This window comes from Trachypithecus francoisi, unplaced genomic scaffold (genome assembly GCF_009764315.1).
Source record: "Trachypithecus francoisi isolate TF-2019V2 unplaced genomic scaffold, Tfra_2.0 Lachesis_group11, whole genome shotgun sequence".
In the NCBI taxonomy this organism is placed as follows: domain Eukaryota; kingdom Metazoa; phylum Chordata; class Mammalia; order Primates; family Cercopithecidae; genus Trachypithecus; species Trachypithecus francoisi.
The window spans coordinates 76,847,924-76,865,775 of NW_022681456.1; the positions used below are offsets into that span (position 1 = coordinate 76,847,924).

At 47.7% G+C, this 17,852-nt stretch overlaps 1 protein-coding gene and 1 non-coding gene across 3 annotated transcripts in view; one reads left to right on the forward strand and one right to left on the reverse strand.

Moving 5' to 3' along the window:
* The first annotated feature begins 1,966 nt into the window (after nt 1-1,966).
* R3HDM2 (R3H domain containing 2) overlaps nt 1,967-17,852 on the forward strand; it is a 189,561-nt gene continuing 173,675 nt past the window's right edge. For both annotated transcript variants that reach the window (XM_033221566.1, XM_033221565.1), the window contains exon 1: nt 1,967-2,183. The gene's annotated coding sequence lies outside the window, so the exon portion shown is untranslated. The remainder of the gene's footprint in view (nt 2,184-17,852) is intronic.
* On the reverse strand, nt 14,357-14,464 carry LOC117091174. Its single transcript, XR_004440292.1, has one exon. It is a non-coding gene; the product is annotated as a U6 spliceosomal RNA (small nuclear RNA).

Sequence of the window (17,852 nt, forward strand, 5' to 3'; positions counted from 1 at the left end):
ATATTGTACTTACATACACATAATACAAATATTAGCTATTATTTCCTCCTGGTCATCACTGCCTGATCTGGAACTCCTGAGCTCAAACGATCCTCCTGCCTTGGCCTCCCAAAGTGCTAGGTGTGAACCACTGCACCTGGCCAAGACAAAAAGTTTAAATCATGGTGAATAGTGGCAGGTTAGATTAGTTCAGCTCAGTTTTAGTTGTATTTTTCTTCCCCCGTTGCTGTTCTCCAGAGGGTTGAGAGAATTTGGGGGCAGGAGGCAGTAATGACCAGGCGAGAGGGCTGGGCGAGGTGGCTCACACCTGTAATCCCAGCACTTTGGGAGGCCGAGGCGGGTGGATCACCTGAGGCCAGGAGTTCAAGACCAGCCTGGCCAACATGACAAAACCCCGTCTCTACTAAAAATACAAAAATTAGCTGGGCGTGGTGGTGAGCGCCTGTAGTCCCAGCTACTCGGGAGGCTGAGGCAAGGGAGGTGGAGGTTGAACCTGGGAGGTGGAGGTTGCAGTGAGCCGACATTGCACCACTGCACTCTATCTGCCTGGGTGACAAAGTGAGACCCTATCTCAAAAACAAAAACAAAAACGAAAACAAAAACAAAACAAAACAAACAAAAAAAACAGGCCAACTAACCTGGAACTTGCTCATCCTTGAAGGAAAGATGAACTTCATGCCTCTATGACTTTGCTGGAATCTCCAGTCTTACCTCTCCAGTGAACTATTTATAGTCTCAAGATTAGCTGGAATTTCACCTGTAGTTTCTCTGTAACTTACTCAACCTCTTTTACCTCTAAGAATGAATTGTTGTTCCCTGTATTTCCATAGCACATTGAAACCTTTCTATTATAGCACTTAAATTGTACTATAATTATTTGACTTTTTTTTGCCTACCACAGTTCCTGTGGCAAGGTACCTATCTAATGGTCGAATTCTACAAAAGACTACATTGCTTTTTTGAGGGAGTTCGGTTAGTAAATTATCCACACACACATAATCAATAACTAAATTGATTCTGCCTAGAATGGACAAAACGGGGAAGGTTGAAAATTTAAGATTTTTTTTTTTTGAGACAGAGTCTCGCTCTGTCGCCCAGGCTGGAGTGCAGTGGCGCGATCTTGGCTCACTGCAAGCTCCGCCTCCTGGGTTGACACCATTCTCCTGCCTCAGCGTCCCGAGTAACTGGGACTACAGGCGCCCGCCACCACAGGCGGTTAATTTTTTTGTATTTTTAGTAGAGACGGGGTTTCACCGTTTTAGCCAGGATGGTCTACGATCTCCTGACTCGTGATCCACCCGCCTCGGTCTCCCAAAGTGCTGGGATTACAGGCGTGAGCCACCGCGCCCGGCCTTAAGATGATTTTTGAGAACTGTATCTTAGAGAAGGGAGGATGGTAAGAATGTGATCTTAATAGGACAGACTGAGTTCCTCCTAGGTCAGGTTTTTTCATCTGTAAAATGGACATTTACCTGCTGAATTATAGTTATCCATGTGTACAACGAATACCGAGTGCACGTTCTTTGGTACAGGTGTTACTGCCCTAAGTGAAAGGCTGTTTTGAAAGTGCTCTGTAAATTGAAATTACTTTAGGATGATCACTATTAATATTACACTGAAATCCAGGGTATTCTATCTGACAGACTTGATGGGTTTAAGGAGGACCGAGGCTCCCAGTGGCTCCGGATTGGTGTCCTGACACAGGTAACGCGGAGGCGCGAGCGAGTGCGAGTGCGCGCGCGCCCGCGGGAGTGCGTGCAGCAGGCGGTAGGCCCCGCAGGGCTGCTGAGGCGCACGCGGGCAGCCAGGAAGCAGGGACAGACCGAACGCAGGACGCGGTGACGACAACGCCGGACGTAGTGACGTAGCGCGCAGGCCGCAGCGGGGGGCGGACTCTGGGCTTTTCTTCCCCTTCTGATTTCCCCTCCCCCTTTTTCTCCCTTTCCGGGTTTGGTTCCCCCCTTTTCTTCCCCTCTCCCCCCTCCTTCCCAAGCCCCTTTCCCCTCCCCCGCCCCAGTCCCCCCTGTTTCCCAGCCCTCGGCCCCGGGGAAGCCCCGGCCGAGAAGAGCCCGCCCCTAGAAGCGCGCCGCCGCCGGCCGTCGGGGCCGAGCCGCAGCCGAGCGGCCGTGGGCCCGGGCGGCGGGCGGAGACGTGGGCGCCCTCCCCGCTACGGCCCGTGCGAGGTGAGGCCACCTCCCGGCCGAGGGGGCGGGCGGCCCGGACGGCCTGTGGGGAGGGGGCGTGGCGGCCGCGCGGACGGGCGCGAGGAGGCCCCGCGGCCTGGGTTCCCCGCGCCGGGCAGCCGGTCCTGGGGGCGATGGGTCAGGGTCGGATGGCCCCGGGAAGGAGTGTTCCAAGTGTGCGCAGCTGGAGAGAAGCGGGGTCGGGGGGGGGGCGCGGGGCGGAGGGCAGCGGTGCGGGGGCAGGGGGATGGCGCCACCTGTGGCCTTTGCGGGGGCACCTAAAAACTGTTGTGCCCTTGTAGTGCTTCGGGGTGGCTAGCTCCGTGTGTTTCTTGGGTGGCGGTTTTCCTTCGAGCTTGGAGCATGGAAAAATAGGACGGAGAGGTGTAGAAGTGTTTAAAATTATCCTGGTGTCCAGGTTTATCACAGGGACGGGGATTTGAGTTGGCACATACAGGGATATGTTTCTATAGCTTAAAACTGGGGCCTACACTAAGCTCATAACTTACTTGAGCCCCTGAAAACGCTTTGATTCGTTTTCCTGTAGAGCTAACATCTTTAAACATTTGTGGCCATTAGTCTCTGAACTACCAGGAATACTTACTTAGAGTGAATTTTTATTGGATAATGATGAGAAGTGACCGAATAACGATCCCAGAACTGCGTTAAAACGGAAGAAAGTGGAAAAGTTTAAATTCAGATCCCAGTTAGGTGAATATCCTTGTACATATGTTGTTCAAATGGATAGCTAAGACTGAGAAGTCTGAGTCCTGTCTGATGCGCATAAGCCACGTGGAGACTCAAGGAAGGAGGAAAGTGACAGGTTTCATTTCAGGAATATCACAAATTCCTAGCATTTTCTTGTATTTTTAGATAGATTTGCAGTTGAATTATTTGTGGCTCTTCTTCCTAATGCCTTTTTTTTTTTTCCGTTTTCTTCCACCAATATTCCCCCACCACACCCCCAGCCCCTTTTTGATGCTGGGGTAGCAAGACAAAAAGTTGTATTTTTTCTGAGACAGGGTCTCAGTCTGTCACCTAGGATAGAATGTAGTGGTTCCTTCTTGGCTCAGTGCAACCTCTGCCTCCTGGCTTCAAGTGATTCTCCTACCTCAGTCCCCCAAGTGGCTGGGAGTACAGGCGTGAGCCACCACTCCTGGCTGATTTTTGTGGAGACGGGGTTTCACCTTGTTTCCCAGGCTGGTCTGGAACTCCTGAGCTCAAGTGATCCACCTGCCACACGCCTCCTAAAGTGGTAGGCGTGAGCCACTGCGCCAGGAAAGACAAAAAGTTTAAATAGTGCTGAAAAGTGGCCTGTTAGATTAATTCAGTTCAGTTTTTAGTTGTATTTTTCTCATCCTGTTGCTGTTCTCCAGAGAGTTGAGAGAAAAGATAACTTTTTTCTTGAAGGCCTGATGAACTCTTAACAAGTTAAATTTCAGAGTGGCAGTTCCAGTTGTCTTTGTGTCCATTATATGATTAGTAGAGCTTCACAATTTTTTTTCCGTAGAGATGGGATCTTGCTGTGTTGCCCAGGCTGGTCTTGAACTCCTCTGGCCTCAGCCTCCCAAATGCACTGGAATTACAGGCGTGAGCCATTGCTCTTGGCAGAGCTTTACAATGTAAAGGTTTTAAAAAATTTGACAAATAGCATGCCTGACTGGCTGGATTTGGTGGCTCACGCCTGTAATCCCAGCACTTTGGGAGACCAAGGCAGGTGGATCACCTGAGGTCAAGAGTTTGAGACCAGCCTGGTCAACATGCTGGAACCCTGTCTCTACTAAAAATACAAAAAGTAGCGAGGTGTGGTGGAATCTTTAATCTCAGCTTCTTGGCAGACTGAGGCGGGAGAAGCACTTGAACCTGGGAGGCGGAGGTTGCAGTGAGCCAAGATTGTGCCACTCTACTCCAGCCTGAGTGACAGAGCGAGACTCTGTCTCAAAAAAAAAAAAAAAGCATGCCTAATATTTTTTAATAGAAAATTAAGAGAGGAGATGGCTTCCTTTCTCTTTCAAAATGAAAACTAATGTTACTTTTGTTTTTTTTTTTTTTGGTTCTGTTCTCCCTCTGTCGCCCAGTCTGGAGTGCAGTGGTGCAATCTCGGCTCACTGCAAGCTCCCCCTCTCAGGTTAACGCCATTCTACCTCAGCCTCCTTAGTAGCTGGGACTACAGGCACCCCCTACCACACCCGATTAATGTTTTGTATTTTTAGTAGAGACGGACGGGGTTTCACTGTGTTAGCCAGGATGGTCTCTATCGCTTGACCTCATGATCCGCCCACCTTGGCCTCCCAAAGTGCTGGGATTATAGGCGTGAGCCACCACGCCCAGCCAAACCAGTCTTAACTTTAAAGCTCTAGATCTGTGGCACTCTTTCCCCCTAACATGCACACTGGCCTCTGGTTGTTCCTTGAGCACACTAGGCATACTTCTGCCTCAGGGTCTATGCTCTTGTTCCCTCTTCCTGAATTACCTTTCTCTTATAAAGCTGCATAAGAGCCTAGCCTGTCTGTCCCCTCACCTCCTTCAGGTCTTTACTCAAATTTTACTCTTTTTTTTTTTTTGAGATGGAAGTCTTGCTCTGTCGCTCAGGCTGGAGTGCAGTGGCATGATCTCGGCTCACTGCAACTTCTACCCCCTGGGTCCAAGCGACTGTCCTGCCTCAGCCCCCCGAGCTGGGATTACAGGTGCCCACCACCATGCATGGCTAATTGTTTTGTATTTTTAGTAGATATAGGGTTTCACTATATGTTGGCCAGGCTGGTCTTGAACTTCTGACCTCAAGTGATCCACCCACCTCCACCTCCCAAAGTGTAGGGATTACAAGTGTGAGCCACTGCGCCCTGCCGAAATGTCACTCTTTTCTTTTTTTTTTTTTGAGACAGAGTCTCACTCCTGTTGCATAGCTGGAGTGCGGTGGCGCGATAGCTCACTGCAGCCTCCGCCTCCTGGGTTTACACCATTTTCCTGCCTCACCCATCCGCGTAACTGGGACTACAGGCGCCTGCCACCACGCCCGGCTAATTTTTTTTTGTATTTTTAGTAGAGATGGGGTTTCACTGTGTTAGCCAGGATGGTCCCGATCTCCTGACCTCGTGATCTGTCTGCGTTGGCCTCCCAAAGTGCTGGGATTACAGGCGTGAGCCACCACGCCCAGCTTACCAAATGTCTTTTTTTTGTGTTTGAGACGGAGTCTTGCTCTGTCGCCCAGGCTGGAGTGCAGTGGCGCGATCTCCACTCACTGCAAGCTCTGCCTCCCAGGTTCACGCCATTCTCCTGCTTCAGCCTCCCGTGTAGCTGGGACTCCAGGCGCCCGCCACTGCACCCGGCTAATTGTTTGGTATTTTTAGTAGAGATGGGGTTTCACCGTGTTAGCCAGGATGGTCTCGATCTCCTGACCTCGTGACCTGCGTGTCTCGGCCTCCCAAAGTGCTGAGATTACAGGCGTGAGCCACCGCGCCCAGCCCAAATGTCACTCTTAACAGTGATATTCCCTTGGCTATCTGGATGGCAAAGCCCCTCCTGCATATACATTTACATAACTTCCTATCCCCCTTTTCTGCTTTATTTTCCACCTCAATCCTTATCAACCTATAACATATTTTTTTTTTTTTTTTTTTTTGAGACGGAGTCTTGCTCTGCCGCCCAGGCTGGAGTGCAGTGGCCGGGTCTCAGCTCACTGCAAGCTCCGCCTCCTGGGTTTACGCCATTCTCCTGCCTCAGCCTCCCAAGCAGCTGGGACTACAGGCGCCCGCCATGTCGCCCGGCTAGTTTTTTTTTGTATTTTTTAGTAGAGATGGGGTTTCACCATGTTAGCCAGGATGGTCTCGATCTCCTGACCTCGTGATCCGCCCGTCTCGGCCTCCCAAAGTGCTGAGATTACAGGCTTGAGCCACCGCGCCCGGCTCAACCTATAACATATTTTAATCTCCCCCAGTAGAAAGTAAGCTTCAGGGTCAGGCGCAGTGACTCACGCCTCTAATCCCAGTACTTTGGGAGGCCAAGGCTAGGACATCACCTGAGGTTAGAAGTTCGAGACCAGCCAGGCCAACATAGTGAAACCCCGTCTCTACTAAAAATACAAAAATTAGCTGGGTGTGGTGGCACATGCCTGTAGTCCCAGCTACTCGGGAGGCTGAGGCAGGAGAACGTCTTGAACCTGGGAGGCGGAGGTTGCAGTGAGCCGAGATTGTGCCGCTGCACTCCAGCCTGGGCAATAGACCGAGACGCTGTCTCAAAAAAAAAAAAAAAAAAGCAAGCTTCAGAAGAGCAGGCATATTTGTTTTATTTATTTATTTTATTTTAATTTTAAATTTTTAATTTTTTTTTTTTTTTGAGACGGAGTTTCGCTGTGTCGCCCAGGCTGGAGTGCAGTGGCGCGATCTCAGCTCACTGCAAGCTCTGCCTCCCGGGTTCCCGCCATTCTCCCGCCTCAGCCTCCGAGTAGCTGGGACTACAGGCGCCCGCCACCTCGCCCGGCTAGTTTTTTTTTGTATTTTTTTAGTAGAGACGGGGTTTCACCGTCTTAGCCAGGAGGGTCTCGATCTCCTGACCTCGTGATCCACCCGCCTCGGCCTCCCAAAGTGCTGGGATTACAGGCTTGAGCCACCGCGCCCGGCAATTTTTTTATTTTTGAGACAGAGTTTTGGTCTGTCGCCGAGGCTGGAGTGCAGTGGCATGATCTCAGCTCACTGCAGCCTCCACCTCCCGGGTTCAAGTGATTGTCCTGCCTCAGCCTCCTGAGTAGCTAGGATTCTGTAATCCATGTGCCACCATGCCTGACTTATTTTTGTATTTTTAGTAGAGATGGGGTTTCACCATGTTGGTCAGGCTGGTCTCCTGACTTCGTGATCCTCCCGCCTCAGCCTCCCAGAGTGCTGGGATTACAGGCATGAGCCACCCTTAGATATTTAATAGATAGTCAGGCTGGGTGTGGTGGCTCACACCTATAATCCCAGCACTTTAGGAGGCTGAGGTGGGAGGATCTCTTGGACCCAGTTTGAGACCAGCCTGGGGCAACTTAGTGAGAGCCTATCTCTTTTTTTTTTTTTTTTTTTGAGACGGAGTCTCGCTCTGCGGCCCAGGCTGGAGTGCAGTGGCCGGATCTCAGCTCACGGCAAGCTCCGCCTCCCGGGTTTACACCATTCTCCTGCCTCAGCCTCCCAAGTAGCTGGGACTACAGGCGCCAGCCACCTCGCTCGGCTAGCTTTTTTTGTATTTTTTAGTAGAGACGGGGTTTCACCGTGTTAGCCAGGATGGTCTCGAACTCCTGACCTCGTGATCCGCCCGTCTCGGCCTCCCAAAGTGCTGGGATTACAGGCTTGAGCCACCGCGCCCGGCCTGTGAGAGCCTATCTCTAAAGAAATATAAGAAAAATTAGCTGGGCCTGGTGGCGCACACCTGTAGTCCCAGCTATTTGGGAGGCTGAGGTGGGAGGATCACCTAAACCTGGGAGTCAAGGCTGCAGTAAGCCACAATCCACCACACTGCACTCCAGCCTGGGCAATAGAGTGAGACCCTGTCTTTTACTATGCTTGATCTTAGCCAAAAGGCAGAGAAGGGATGACCCTGTCTTAAAAAAAAAAAAAAAAGAACCGGGTGTGGTCGCTTATGCCTGTAATCCCAGCACTTTGGGAGGCTGAGTCGGGCGGATCACCTGAGGTCAGGAGTTGGAGACCAGCTTGACCAACATGGAGAAACCCCATCTCTACTAAAAATACAAAATGAGCTGCGTGTGGTGGCGCATGCCTATAATCCCAGCTATTGGGAAGGCTGAGACAGGAGAAATGCTTGAACCAGGGAGTCGGAGTTTGCCGTGAGCAGAGATCCCACCATTGCACCCCAGCCTGGGTAACAAGAGCAAAACTCTCTCAGAGAAAAAAAAAAAGACAGAACCTGTTAGACATGGAGATGTGTGCATGCGTGATTGACAAAGCTACAGAGCAAGAGAGGATAATAGTGGTAATGAGAAGGATGACTTCTAGTTTTCTGGGTTCCATGCTAGGGTGGATAGTGACTTCCATTTATAATTTAGGGAATACAGGAAGATGCATGTTTGGGAATAAAAAATGAGATGTTTGGTTTTGGAATGGTTGAATTTGAGGTACCTGTGGAACCATGTGGAAACGCCTGCTAGGTAGTTGGATATACCAGTCCAGAGGTAGAGAAGTTGGGACTGGAGAGAGATTTGGGAGTCAGTAGTATAGTAGTATATATGTTGTAGTTGAAGTGATGAGTTTGGGTCAGCTAAGAGGCATGTTGAGACTGAAGAGCTGCAGGCTGAGGAGAGGACTTGGAGAACACTGGTAGTTAAAGGTGTGGCTGGTGGAAGTGGCGCCCCAGAAGAAATCTGAGGAGGCCTAAAGGTAGATGGAAAACTAGTAAAGACTGGGTGCAGTGGCTCATGTCTGTAATCCCAGTACTATGGGCCTAGGCGAGAGTATTACTTGAGGCCAGGAATTTGAGACCATCCTGGGCAACATAATGAGACCTCATCTCTATTAAAAAAAAAAAAAAAGAAGGAAAACCAGTGAAGTGTGTGTAATGAGAACTAGGAGGAGTTTCAAGGAGGAGGAAGGCAGTAGTATCAGAGGTGGTAGAAAGACCAAGTATGGTAAGGACAGAAAATAACTCATTGGATTTGGCAGTCAAGTCATTGGTGTCTTCAGTGAGATCAGGATCACTAGAATGATGAGGACATTTTGAGGAATAAATGGGAGGAGAGAAAAAACAAACTTTGTCTTTCAAGATAACTGCAAAGAGATGGAGAGAGAAGACAGTAATTAGAAGGAATGTGCAAGAAAGTGGCATATTTATATGTACAGGAGAATGAGCAAGACAATACAGAGTTGTGATAACAGAATGAAGTTCTTGAGCCTGTAGAGAAGATGCAATCTAAAGCAGGGGTAGAATTATTATCCCTTAAGAGAAGGAAAAGGTCAGGAAAGGGGTGGGGAGAAATGTTTGGTATCTAAACAAAGGAATTTGACAGTTTCTGGCTTATGACCTTTATATTACTTGTGATGTAGGAGACTTACTTTTATGAGTCAGGGAGCTGATATCTTAGAGTAAGGCAGGTTGGTTGAATAGGGGCCTTGAGAAGAGAGGCAAATTTGAATAGCTGTTGAGAGAGTGGGAGGGATAGCTGCTGAGGGTACTTGTATGGCTAGGCAGACAAAGATACCATGGGGTAGTGTAAGGGTGGGAGAGCATTTCAAGCAGATATAATAGCCTGGGCAAAACCTAGAGGTATTAAAGAATATGGTATGAGGCTGGGCATGGTGGCTTACACCTGTAATCTTAGTGCTTTGGGAGGTCAAGGCAGGAGAATTACATCATGTCAGGAGTTTGAAAGTAATCTGGGCAACACTGTGAGACCCCCATCTCTACCAGAAGTTAAAGCAATTAGCTGGATGTGGTGGCATGCACCTTTTGTCCCAGCTACTTGAGAGACAGGTGGGAGAATCACTTGAGCCCAGGAGTTTGAGGTTGCAGTGAGCTGTGATTGTACCACTGTACCCCAGGCTGGTTAACAGTGAGACCCTGTCTCTAAAAAAAGAAAAAGATGGCCAGATACGGTGGCTCATGCCTGTAATCCCAGCACTTTGGGAGACCGAGGCGGGCGGATCATGAGGTCAGGAGTTCAAGACTAGTCTGGCCAACGTGATAAAACCCTGTCTCAACTAAAAATACAAAAAATTAGCCAGGCATGGTGGTGCTTGCCTGTAATCCTAGCTGCTGGGGAGGCTGAGGCACAAGAATTGCTTGAACCCTGGAGGTGGAGGTTGTAGTGAGCCGAGACCGCATCACTGTACTCCAGCTTGGGCGACAGAGCAAGACTCCATCTCAAAAAAAAAAAAAAAGAAGGAAAGGAGAATATGGATGCTATATATGGGGCAGTATTTTGAATGGCTGAAGAGAAGAATATATTTAGGGCCTGATTTTATGGTGGGCTTTACAAGCTATATTAAGGAATTTGGAATATTTTGAGGCAAAGGTGAGCCTCTGAAGATTTTTAATCAGAGAAATGAAATGATTATTTTGTATTTCACAAAGGAAACTGGCAGCAATTTGAAAGAGTACTTAGAGTAGAGGGAGTGACACTGGTTAGGAGGCTGTTGTAGTCTGTATAACTGAGACCGGGTGTAGTGGCTCATGCCTGTTATCCCAGCACTTTGGGAGGTTGAGGCGAGCAGATCACCTGAGGTCAGAATTTGAGACCAACATGGCCAATATGGTGAAACCCCATCTCTACCAAAAATACACACAAAAGAATTAACTGGGCGTGGTAGTGGGTGCCTGTAATCCCAGCTACTGGGGAGGCTGAGGCAGGAGAATCACTTGAACCCATGAGGCGGAGGTTGCAGTGAGCTGAGATCACACCACTGTAGTCCAGCCTGGACCACAGAGACTCCGTTTACCAAAAAAAAAAAAAAAAAAATCGAAATCAGGGTAGCCTAGAGTGTGCTGGGTAAAAAACAGTCTGTATCTCAGTAGCTTGAAACAATTAGTTTCCCTTCCACTGTCGCTACACGTCCATCAAAGATAGGCTAAAGACTTTTAGTTGTTCAAGGACAAAGACCAACAGGGCAGCCAGCGCAACCACTGTTGGCAACATTGTTAGTTGCTCTGCTGAAGGCAACATAAAGCTCTGGAGGCCTTGCCCGGTTAACTAAATGCTCTGCTCAGAAGTAACGAGAATGGAGGAGAGGAAACAGAGCTGAGAAGAGCAGATGAATGCGAGATGGTTCCAGAATTTGGAGATTGTTTAAATGTGGGAAGAGGGGAGGAATCGTGGATGGATGACGCTCAGGTTTGTGTCTTGGTCGAACTGGGTGGTGTTGCTTTCTGAGATAAGAAAAGGGTAAGTTTGGGATTAGAGGAAATGTTGGTAGAGAGTTCACTTTTGGAAATGTCTAGCAGCTAGTTGTCTAAGTGGATCTGGAGTGCTAGAGAGAGGCAGGGGTATTTAGATCTGGAAGTACTCTCCACAAGAAGATTTAATCCGTGTTAGGAAACAGGGCTACCCAGGGCAAACTTAAGAAAGTGATAGGAGAGCTGACATGGAACCCCAGGAAATACCAGAATTTTAGGGACACTCCTGGCTTGATGGCATTGGATTTTAATGTTAAGACTGACATTTTTGGGACCAACGTAGCCTATGCCCATTCCTGACAGGTAACCCAGTAATTTTTTGAGGAAGGAGCAAACATAAGCTGATAAGCTACATTTCCTATCATATGCTATATTCTTTTTTTTTTTTTTTTGAGACGGAGTCTCGCTCTGTCGCCCGGGCTGGAGTGCAGTGGCCGGATCTCAGCTCACTGCAAACTCCACCTCCGGGATTTACGCCATTCTCCTGCCTCAGCCTCCCGAGTAGCTGGGACTACAGGCGCCCGCCACCTCGCCCGGCTAGTTTTTTTGTAATTTTTTAGTAGAGACGAGGTTTCACCATGTCAGCCAGGATGGTCTCGATCTCCTGACCTCGTGATCCGCCCGTCTCGGCCTCCCAAAGTGCTGGGATTACAGGCTTGAGCCACCGCGCCTGGCCTCATATGCTATATTCTTTAGAGAATGTTAATTCTCACTTATTTGTGCCAATGGAGGACGGACTTTTATTGATCCTTCGATAGAATGCATTATAATTCTTTGATTTTGGATGTATTTGGCAAAAATTTTGACACAATTACCTGTAAGCTGCCAAGACACACAAAACAAGAACACATAATGTGATAATATCATGGGAGTATAGTAACAAATTATACATTAGATCATTTAATCCTCAGAATAATAATCCTCATGGAATAGTATTGTATTATCCCCATTTCACAGTGAGGCTTAGGGAAGTTAGGTTAGATTTATGACCATCATCATGTGGCCAGGATATAAACCCAGTTTGATGTGGAAGTCTATGTGTTTTTTTTTTTTTTTTTTTTGAGATGGAATTTCGCCCTGTAGCCCAGGCTGGAGTGCAGTGGTGGGATCTACACTCACTGCAACATCTGGCTCCTGGGCTCAGTCGATTCTCCTGCCTCAGCGTCCCAAGTAGCTGGGATTACAGGCCTAATTTTGTATTTTTAGTAGAGATGGGGTTTTACCGTGTTGGTCAGGCTGGTCTCAAACTCCTGACCTAAGGTGATCCACCCACCTTGTCCTCCCAAAGTACTGGGATTACCTAGGTTCTTTTTTTTTTTTTTTTTTTTTGAGACGGAGTCTCGCTCTGTCCCTGGGGCTGGAGTGCAGTGGCCGGATCTCAGCTCACTGCAAGCTCCGCCTCCCGGGTTTACGCCATTCTCCTGCCTCAGCCTCTGGAGTAGCTGGGACTACAGGCGCCCGCCACCTCGCCCGGCTAGATTTTTTTTTTTTTTGGTATTTTTCAGTAGAGACGGGGTTTCACCGTGTTAGCCAGGATGATCTTGATCTCCTGACCTCGTGATCCGCCCGTCTCAGCCTCCCAAAGTGCTGGGATTACAGGCTTGAGCCACCGCGCCTGGCGGCTTTTTTTGTTGTTGTTGTTGAGACCAAGTCTCAATGTGTCGCCCAGGCTGGAGTGCCATGGCACAATCTCGGCTCACTGCAACCTCTGCCTCCTGGGTTCAAGCAGTTCTCCTGCCTCAGCCTTCCGAGTAGCTGGGACTACAGGCGCCCACCACCACGCCTGGCTAATTTTTGTATTTTTAGTAGAGATGGGGTTTCACCATGTTGGCCAGGCTTGTCTCGATCTCCTGACCTCATGATCTGCCCTCTTTGGCCTCCCAAAGTGCTGGGATTACAAACGGGAGTCACCACGCCCGGCCGGCTTTTTTTTTTGGAGACAATGTCTCACTGTGTTGCCCAGGCTGGAGTGCAGTGGCGCAATCTCGGCTCACTGCAGCCTCTGCCTCTCAGATTCAAGTGATTTTCCTGCCTCACCCTTTGGAGTAGCTGGGACTACAGGCATGCACCACCATTGCCGGCTAATTTTTTTGTATTTTTAGTAGAGACAGGGTTTCATCATGTTGCCCAGGCTGGTCTTGAACTCCTGGGGCTCAGTCAGCCAGCCCTCCTCATTCTCTCAGAGTGTTAAGATTATAGGCTTGAGCCATAGTGCCTGGCCTGAAGTCTGTGCTTTTAACCCTCATCTCAAATTACCTTTTAGGACATGGCAAGTTTGTGTTGGGCAGTCAAGTATTTTGGTTAATGTTTCTTCTTGTTCTTTTTGGCTCCAACATTTTATTTGGAAGAATTTCAAACCTATAGGAAAGGTGGAGAAATGATGCAGTGGACAGCGGTAGGACATTTACCTGTGTTTACCAATTGATAATATTTTGCCACATTTGTATGTTTGCTCTCTCCCTTCCTCTCTCTTCCTCTCCCTCTCACTTTTTCTCTCTCCTCTCTCTCCTACCTCCCTGCACGCATAGCACACACACAGTTTTTTGTGTTACTGTATATTAGGAATTTTTATTCACGTATTAGGAAATAAATTACAGACATCAGGACACCTCACTCCATAATTTCTTAAGCATATATCACCTGAGAACAATGGTGTTTTCCATAATACCATTATTAAGTTCACTATCACATTCAAAATATTTTACAGTGATATAATAATGTTATAAACAGTCCATATTTCTTCAGTTATCTCAACATGGTTTACACCTTACCCCCACAATCCTGGATTCCTTCAAGGAACATGTGTTGTATTTAATCGTTGTATGTTTGTAGTCTCTTTTAACCTAGAGCAGTTCTCTTCTGTTTTTTTTTGTTTTGTTTTTCGTGTCATTAATATTTTTGAGGTGTCCAGGCCGGTTGTTTTGAAGAATATTGTACAGTTTGAATTTGTCATGATTAGATTCAAGTCAAATATACTTGGCAAGAATACTAGCCAGGTGATGTTGGTGTGCACATAATGTCACTTTGTCTCATTATTGATGATAACTTTGATCACTTCGTTAAATTGATATCTGCTAGATTTCTTCATTGTAAAGGAATCTTTCCACTTTTTTTTTTTCTTTTTCACTCCTGGCCTTGTGATGTTGGATCCTTTTCCTTTGTAATTAAGAAACAGCTGTGGGATGATACTTTTAAGATTTTGGGTCTCTTTTCCTCCACAACCTTTTACCCAGTGACATTAGCATCCATTGATGATCCTTGTCTGAATCTGTTGTTACATTAGTGGTTTCTTTTTTCCTTTTTTAATAGAATGCTTCATGAATGTGCATGTTATCCTTGGTCAGGGACCATGCTAAATCTTCTCTGTATCAGTCCTATTTTAGTATATGTGCTGTGGAAGCGAGCACCACTGGTGCTTTGAATATGTTGATTTTCACATTCTCTCATTCCCTCTGCATTTATGGCTGGTATTGTTCTAAAGAGAAGAGCTTTTCTCCTCCCTTACGTTTTTGAGGATAACTATAGATTTGACAGTTTAAAAAAATTCAACAAGTTACAGTCCATTGCTGTTGGTATTAAAAGTACCAGTAATACTTATTATTAGAAATACAAAAATTGTCCTAACTTTGATTCAGAGGGGCTTGAGGGAGCCCCTTCAAGCTGGCTGCTTTGTTCTTTTGACATATCTCTATCATATTTTGAGCACTTCCTTACACTCTGGCACAACAAGGGGTTCTGTGCTCACTTTGTATTTTACTTGCCCCAGACCTGGAATCAGTTGTTTCTGTAAGGAATCCTGATTCCTTTAATGGGGAATGGTTCCTATAAAGAGAAATTGCCTCTCATTCTTTTCTTTTGTATTTTTTTTTTTTTTGACAGAGTTTCGCTCTTGTCACCAAGGCTGGAGTGCAGTGTTATGATGTCGGCTCACTGCAACCTCCGCCTACTGGGTACAAGTGATTCTCCTGCCTCAGACTGCCAAGTAGCTGGGGTTACAAGTGCTTGCCACCATCCCCAGCTAATTTTTGTATTTTTAGTAGAGACAGAGTTTTGCCATGTTGACCAGGCTGATCTCGAACTCCTGACCTCAGCTGATCTGCCTGCCTCGGCCACCCAAAGTGCTGGGATTACAGGTATAAGACACCGCACCCAGCCTGCTTCTCATTCTTGATTCTTTCTTTGTTTTTTTTTTTGTTTTGTTTTGTTTTGTTTTGTTTTGTTTTTGAGATGGAGTCTTTCTCTTTGCCCAGACTGGAGTGCAGTGATGTGATCTCAGCTCACTGCAACTTCGCCTCCTGGGTTCAAGCGATTCTCGTGCCTCAGCCTCCCCAGTAGCTAGGATGACGGGTGTGCATCACCACGCTCGGCTAGACTAATTATTGTATTTTTCGTAGAGATGGGATTTCACCATGTTGGCCAGGCTGGTCTTGAACTCCTGACGTCAGGTGATCAGCTTGCCTTGGCCTCCCAGAGTGCTGGGATTACAGGCGTGAGCCACTGCGCCTGGCATATTCTTTGTTATTTTTATGAGATTAGTTATTTGTAGTAAAAAAAGGTAGAGTGGGCCAGGCGCGGTGTCTCACGCCTGTGATCCCAGCACTCTGGGAGGCTGAGATGCGTGGATCATTTGAGGTCAGGAGTTCAAGACCAGCCTGACCAACATGGTGAAACCCCATCTCTACTAAAAATACAAAAAAATTTGATTGGGTATGGTGTTGCGTGCCTGTATGTGCCTGTAATCTCAGCTACTCGGGAGGCTGAGGCAGGACAATCACTTGAACTCGGGAGGCGGAAGTGGCCTATTCTTTGTTATTTTTATGAAATTAGTTATTTGTAGTAAAAAAAGGTAGAGTGGGCCGGGCGCGGTGTCTCACGCCTGTGATCCCAGCACTCTGGGAGGCTGAGATGCGTGGATCATTTGAGGTCAGGAGTTCAAGACCAGCCTGACCAACGTGGTGAAACCCCGTCTCTACTAAAAATATAAAAAAATTTGATTGGGTGTGGTGCCTGTATGTGCCTGTAATCTCAGCTACTCGGGAGGCTGAGGCAGGATAATCACTTGAACTCGGGAGGTGGAAGTTGCAGTGAGCTGAGACTACGTCACTGCACTCCAGCCTAGGTGACAGAGTGAGACTCCATCTCAAAAAAAAAAAGTGGATTACAGATCTAAGACTCTCTGTGGCTTCCCAAATGTGCTTGAGCAATAAAGTATCTGAGTTTTTTTTTTTCCCCTTGAGATGGAGTCTTGCTCTGTCACCCAGGCTGGAGTGCAGTGGTGCGATCTCGGCTCACTGCCACCTCCACTTCCTGAGTTCAAGTGATTCTCCTGCTTCAGCTTCCTGAGTAGCTGGGATTATAGGTGCTCACTACCACGCCTGGCTAATTTTTGTATTTTTAGTAGAGAAGGGGTTTTACCATGTTGGTCAGACTGGTCTTGATCTCTTGACCTCAAGCGATCTGCCCACCTCGGCCTCCCGAAGTGCTGGGATTACAGGCATGAGCCACCTTGCCCAGCCTTTTTGTTTTGTTTTGTTTTTTGTTTTTAAATAGAAAGTTGCAGTGTATTGGCCCAGCTGGCCTTGAACTCATGGGCTCAAGCGATCTTCCCACCTCAGCATCCCAAAGTGTTGGGAGTGCAGGCGTGAGCTACCTTGCCTAGCCTTAACCTGAATTATTTCACATAATGAAGTGATTTATAAGTAGTTATGGTGACTTGCCATGGGAAATGGGATATTGCACAGAAGATTGGCGTTGTACTGCTTTTTTTCCCCTAATTTGGTGGTGACATAAGTTTTCTTTTTTTTTTTTTTGAGACGGAGTCTCGCTCTGTGGCCCAAGCTGGAGTGCAGTGGCCGGATCTCAGCTCACTGCAAGCTCCGCCTCCTGGGTTCACGCCATTCTCCTGTCTCAGCCTCCCAAGTAGCTGGGACTATAGGCGCCCGCCACCTCGCCCGGCTAGTTTTTTGTACTTTTTAGTAGAGACGGGGTTTTACCGTGTTAGCCAGGATGGTCTCGATCTCCTGACCTTGTGATCCGCCCGCCTCGGCCTCCCAAAGTGCTGGGATTACAGGCATGAGCCACCTTGCCCAGCCTTTTTGTTTTGTTTTGTTTTTTGTTTTTAAATAGAAAGTTGCAGTGTATTGGCCCAGCTGGCCTTGAACTCATGGGCTCAAGCGATCTTCCCACCTCAGCATCCCAAAGTGTTGGGAGTGCAGGCGTGAGCTACCTTGCCTAGCCTTAACCTGAATTATTTCACATAATGAAGTGATTTATAAGTAGTTATGGTGACTTGCCATGGGAAATGGGATATTGCACAGAAGATTGGCGTTGTACTGCTTTTTTTCCCCTAATTTGGTGGTGACATAAGTTTTCTTTTTTTTTTTTTTTGAGACGGAGTCTCGCTGTGTGGCCCAAGCTGGAGTGCAGTGGCCGGATCTCAGCTCACTGCAAGCTCCGCCTCCTGGGTTCACGCCATTCTCCTGTCTCAGCCTCCCAAGTAGCTGGGACTATAGGCGCCCGCCACCTCGCCCGGCTAGTTTTTTGTACTTTTTAGTAGAGACGGGGTTTTACCGTGTTAGCCAGGATGGTCTCAATCTCCTGACCTTGTGATCCGCCCGCCTCGGCCTCCCAAAGTGCTGGGATTACAGGCTTGAGCCACCGCGCCCGGCCTAGTTTTCTTTTTCTTTCTTCTTTTTTTTTTTTTTTGAGATGGAGTCTCGCTCTGTCGTCCAGGCTGGAGTGCAATGGCATGATCTTGGCTCACTGCAACCTCCGCCTTCCGGGTTCAAGCAATTC